Genomic DNA, 6,000 nt, shown 5'->3' with positions numbered 1-6,000 from the left:
GGAAGAGAAGACTTCACTTTCCAACACGAGTGAGGGACTCTAAAGTCCCCCATCTCCTCCTGAGAACAAAAGGAAATACTGTACAAAGGAGGAAACATGTGACTGAATGCACCAAATATCTGACAACCCCACGAAGACACACAAGACCAAGATGGAGAAGAAGGAAGCCCAGGACAAAGCCAGCCTGGCAGTTGGACCCAAACTCCCTAGGACTCATCATTGATGTGGGGGGCATACATGTGAATGGCAAAGAAGCTGAACAACTTTATGGGCACAGACTTAGAAGTAAACAAGTGTAGTTCAGGGGAGGCCAGCAAAGATGAGCCCTAGTGAAGCTGCGGGCTTTGGCCAAGACTCAGAAAAGTTACACTTGAAAAATCAGGGGACAGGAAACAACTTGACTTTCTTAGGGATTGGGCCTGCAGTGAGCAATCTCACTGGCAGAATGGATGCAGGGATCCAGTACTGCTGGTACCCCTACCCACTTTCCAGAAAGCAACTTCCATTGTTTCTGCAGCAAGTTAATTCATTTTTTTCCCCACACATTTTTGACCCATGTCTGGTCCTGAACAAAAATGACCTAATTTCTGGGTGACAAAACAGTGTGATGCGATTGAAACCTATAGGACAGTGTAGATGGATCCAGAGTGGATCCAGGTATTAACGTTATTAATGATGGTACCTTCCCTCTGCCGCCCCCAAAACATGACACAATGTGTGGCAAGCACTTAGGAGAAAGGAAAATGCAGGTTACATTACAGAAAGCAAGGTAGGAAGGGAAGGTCCAATTCTACTGAATGCATTGGGCAAAAATACTCTGGACCCAGTTCCAAAAGAAATACAATTATCTCTACTGGCTGCCATGTTCTCCCATACAATACGGTCCTTGTGACAGTTCTCACATGAACATCTTACTTTTCTAAAATTTTTTTAACTTTTATTCATTTTTTGATAGAGACAGAGTGCGAGTTGGGTAGGGCCAGAGGAAGATACAGAATCCAAAGCAAGCTCCAGGCTCTGAACTGTCAACACAGAGCCCGACATGGGGCTTGAGCTTATGGGACTGTGAGATCATGACCTGAGCCGAATTTGGGCGTTCAACCGACTGAGCCACCCAAGCGCCCCCATCTTACTTTTTTTGTAGGCACTTTTCTTTGTTCATAGAATTATTCCAGGTTATGTGCTTTCTCTTTCAGCTGTTTGACTTTTGCTTCCTTTGTGGCTTTCACAGACCTCAATGCATTACACTTGTCTTCCAGGGCGTTTTTATTTTCTGGAAAAAAAAAAAAAGGTGTTTTCATGATAAACATGCACATGACCTGAGTCTTGATTTTGGTGAGACACAAAAAGCGCAAGAACCATGAAGGCATGAAAGTATTCTTTCCCTTGCCAATGCAAAGTCATTGCCATCATATGGGGATTTCTCCCCAACAGAAAATATAACTTCCAGTTGACAGTTATTGGACCTCAAGGCTCTTAGCTCTACATCCTCGAATTCAACATTGGCACCTTGTGGTTAAGACAGATATGAGGAAAGACTTTCACGGAAAACTGATCACACAACAATTTGTACCTCACACAGCAAGATCGGGCATTGCAATCAACAAACACTTTAGAGGCATGAATATAACTAGAAGACAAAGATGATGGAAAATAGTTCATGTCTAACAACTCATGGCTTTCTTAGTGGTGTATGTATGTATGCCTGTTTATCCCCCATTCACGTTGAAAATTTACTATTCAGCATTCAGAGAGAAAGAGACTATTGCGCACCTGGGTGGCTCAGTCAGTTAAGCATCAAATTCTTGATTTTGTGTCAGGTCACGATTGTAGGATCATGTGATCCAGACCTGTGTTGGGCTCCACACTGAGTGTGAATCCTGCTTAAGATTCTCTCTCTTTCCCTCTCCCCCACTTGCATGCTCCCTCACTAAAATTAAAAAAAAATCATAAAGCATAACTTAAACATATTTTTTAAAGGGAAAGGATTATACACTTTGGCTATCACCCTTTCTCTCTCAACTATATTCGGGTATTTTCTACATATCTTGGAGGGCAGAGTTGAATGATGTGATAATTACCGAGTTGTGAAAATAAAAGATAACTCCTAGTCCTTGAAATAGCAAATCTCATCTTGGCGGTCCTAGTAAAATTCCATCTCATTGCTCAGAAAGAGTTTTGGCTCCCAGAGGCCCACTGTCTACTGTGGTAAATGGCAGGCATCTATGCTGTGCTCACTTCACCCAATGAACAAAACCCCTCCAAAGCCAAATTACGGTAAAACTCAGCAGCCAACTCTTAACTACTTCCTGATTCTTCACATTTCTTTCTCTCTCTCTGAGTTTGCAAGGTAGCAAGTGCACTTTGAACGGTGTCATTTAAAATGTCACTACAGGGGTGCCTGGGTGGCTCGGTCGGTTAAGCATCCGACTTCGGCTCAGGTCATGATCTCACAGTCCGTGAGTTCGAGCCCCGCGTCGGGCTCTGTGCTGACAGCTCAGAGCCTGGAGCCTGTTTCAGATTCTGTGTCTCCCTCTCTCTCTGCCCCTCCCCTGTTCATGCTCTGTTTCTCTCTGTCTCAAAAATAAATAAACGTTAAAAAAAAAAAAAATTTAAAATGTCACTACAGTGGGTGCCTGCGAGGCTCATTCAGTTAAGCATCTGACTTCAGCTCAGGTGGTCATCTCATGGTTTGTGAGTTTGAGCCCTGTGTCTGACTCTGTGCTGACAGCTCAGAGCCTGAGGCCTGCTTTGGATTCTGTGTCTCCCTCTCTCTCTGCCCCTGTCTCTCTCTCTCTAAAATAAATAAACATAAATAATTTTATGTTTACTTGTACTCAACAAGTACAAAAAGATAGAGATCATACCGTGCACAGTTTCAGACCCCAATGCTATGAAACTCTAAATCAACCACAAGAAAAAATTTGGAAAGATAACAAATACTTGTAGACTGAAGAACATCCTATGGAACAATGAATAGTGGAATGCAAGCTGCTGCAGCCACTCTGGAAAACACTACGGAGGCTCCTCAAAAAGCTACAAAGAGAACCATCCTACGACACAGCAATTGCAATACAAGGCATTTATCTAAGGGATACAGGTGTGCTGTTTTGAAGGGACACATGCACCCCCATGATTATAGCACCATGATCAACAATAGCCAAAGTATGGAAAAAGCCCAAATGTCCATTGATGGATGAATGGATAAAGAAGATGTGGTGTGTGTGTGTGCGTGTGTGTGATGGAGTATTACTCAGCAATCAAAAAGAATGAAATCTTGCCATTTGGAACTACATGGTTGGAACCAGAGGGTATTCTGCTAAGTGAAATTAGTAGTCAGAGAAAGACAAATATCATATAACTTCACTCATAGGAGGTCTTTGAGACACAAAACAGATGAACATATAATGGAAGGGAAACAAAAATAAAAACAGGGAGGTGTACAAAAGAAGAGCACACATAAATATGGAGAAAAAACATGGTGTTACTGGAGGGGTTGTGGGGGGGGATGGACTAAATGGGTAAGGGGCACTAAGGAATCTACTCATGAAATAACTGTTGCACTATACGGTAACTAATTTGGATGTAAATTGTAAATAATAAAAACTAAAATTAAAAAAAGAAAGAATGAATGGGTGAACCAAGAAGTTAAAGGGAAAATTAAAAAGTACATGGAAACCAATAAAACTGATAACACCACAGTCCAAAACCTCTGGGATGCAACAAAGGTAGTCATAAGAGGAAGTTCAGCAATCCAGGCCTTCCTAAAGAGGGAAGAAAAGTCTCAGATACACAACGTAAGCTTATACCTTAAAGTAATGGAAAAAAGATCATCAAATAAAATCCAAATCCAGCAGAAGACAAGAAATGATAAAGATTACAGCAAAAATCAATGCTTTCAAAACTGAAAACAAAAACAAAAACAACCCCCCCCCCACACACAAACAGTAGAAGAGATCAATGTAACCAGAAGCTAGTTCTTTGAAATAATTAATAAAATTGATAAACCACCAGCCAGTTGGATCAAAAAGAATAAGGAAAGGACCCAAATAAATAAAATCAAGAATGAAAGAGGAGAGATCACAACCAACACAGGAGAAATACAAACAAGAATAAGAGAATATTATCAGCAATTATATACCAAATGGACAATCTGGAAGAAATGGACAAATTCCTAGAAACACACAAACTATGAAAACTGAAAGAGGAAGAAATAGAAAATTTGAACAGACCCATAACCAGTAAAGAATTGAATTAGTAATCAAAAATCTCCCCAAAAAACAAGAGCCCAGGGCCAGATGGCTCTCCAGGGGAATTCTACCAAACATTTAAGGACGAGTTAACACCTATTCTCTTGAAGCTGTCCCAAAAATAGAAATGGAAGGAAACATCCAAACTCTTCCTATGAGTTGGCATTACCTGGATTCCAAAACTAGACAAAGATCCCACTAAAAACTAGAAGGATAGACCAATTTTCATGATGAACATGGGTGCAAAAATCTTCCACAAGATATTAGCCAACCAGATCCAATGATACATTTAAACTTTATTCACCACGACCAAGTGGGATTTAACCTGGAATGCAAGGCTGGATCGATATCCACAAAATAATCAATGTGATTCATCACATCAATAAAAGAAGGGACAAGAACCACATGATGCACTCAATAGATGCAGAGAAAGCATTTGACAAAATACAGCACCCTTTCTTGATAAAAGGGTTCCACCAAAAAACTGTTAAATGATCCATGAATTCAGCAAAGTGGCAGGGTATAAAATTAATGCCCAGAAATTAGTTGCATTCTTATACACAAACAAAGAAGCAACAGAAAGAGAAATCACAGAATCCATCCCGTTTACAATTGCCCCAAAACCCATAAAACACCTAGGAATAAATCTAACCAAAGAGGTGAAAAATCTATACACTGAAATCTATAGAAATATTATGAAAGAAATTGAAGATGACAAACACACAAAAATGAAAAACATTCCATGCACCTGGATAGGAAGAACAACTATTGTTAAAATGTCAATAGTACCCAAAGCAATCTATATATTCAACTGAATGCCTATCGAAATAACACCAGCATTCTCCACAGAGTTACAAAAAACAATCCTTCAATTTGTGTGGAACCAGAAAAGACCCCGAATAGCCAAAGCAATCTTGAAAAAGAAAACCTAAGTAGGAGGTATCACAATCCTGGACTTCCACCTGTATTACAAAGCTGTAATCATCAAGACAGTACGGTACTGGCATAAGAACAGACACTCAGATCAATGGAACAGAACAGGAACACAGAATTGGACCCACAGATGTATGGCCAACTAATCTTTGACCAAAAGAAAGAAGATCCAATGGAATAAAGACAGTCTCCTCAGCAAGTGTGCTGGGAAAACTGGACAGTGATATGCAGAAGAATGAGCCTGGACCACTTTCTCACACAAAAAGACACTCAAAACGGATGTAAGACCTAAATGTAAGATAGGCAGCCGTCAAAATCCTCAAGGGGAAAGCAGGCAAAAACCTCTTAATGTTGGCGTCCACATCTTCTTACCCAACACATCTCCAGAGGCAAGGAAAACAAAAGCAAAACTGAAGTATTAGGACCTCATCAAAATAAAAAGCTTCTGCACAGAGAAGGAAACAATCAGCAAAACTAAAAGGCAACCAACAGAATGGGAGAAGATATTTGCAAACGACATATGAGATAAAGGATTAGTATTCAAAATCTATAAAGAACATACCAAACTCAAGAACATACCAAAAAACAAGTAATCCAGGGAAGAAATGGGCAAAGACACGAGCAAACACTCCTCCAAGGAAGACATCCAGATGGCCAACCGACACATGAAAAAATACTCAAAAACACTCATCATCAGGAAAATACAAATTAAAACCACAATGAAACACCCCCTCACCCCTGTGAGAATGGCTAACATTAACAACGCAGGCAACAACAGATGTTGGCAAGGAAATGGAGAAAGAGGAACTCTTGCACT

The 6,000-nt window shown here is 40.3% G+C and overlaps 1 long non-coding RNA gene across 2 annotated transcripts in view; it reads right to left on the bottom strand.

The window, feature by feature from the left end:
* Positions 1-1,126: 1,126 nt before the first annotated feature.
* Positions 1,127-6,000, bottom strand: part of LOC147571202 (uncharacterized) — a 45,269-nt gene continuing 40,395 nt past the window's right edge. For both annotated transcript variants that reach the window (XR_015247617.1, XR_015247616.1), the window contains one exon: positions 1,127-1,273. This is a non-coding gene — a long non-coding RNA (uncharacterized LOC147571202). The remainder of the gene's footprint in view (positions 1,274-6,000) is intronic.

The sequence above is a fragment of the Puma concolor genome, unplaced genomic scaffold (genome assembly GCF_028749965.1).
Source record: "Puma concolor isolate L17-30 unplaced genomic scaffold, mPumCon1.1.hap2 unalloc_scaffold_45, whole genome shotgun sequence".
Lineage (NCBI taxonomy): Eukaryota > Metazoa > Chordata > Mammalia > Carnivora > Felidae > Puma > Puma concolor.
Note: the sequence above shows the minus strand (reverse complement) of the source record. Positions and strands in the feature narration are given on the sequence as shown.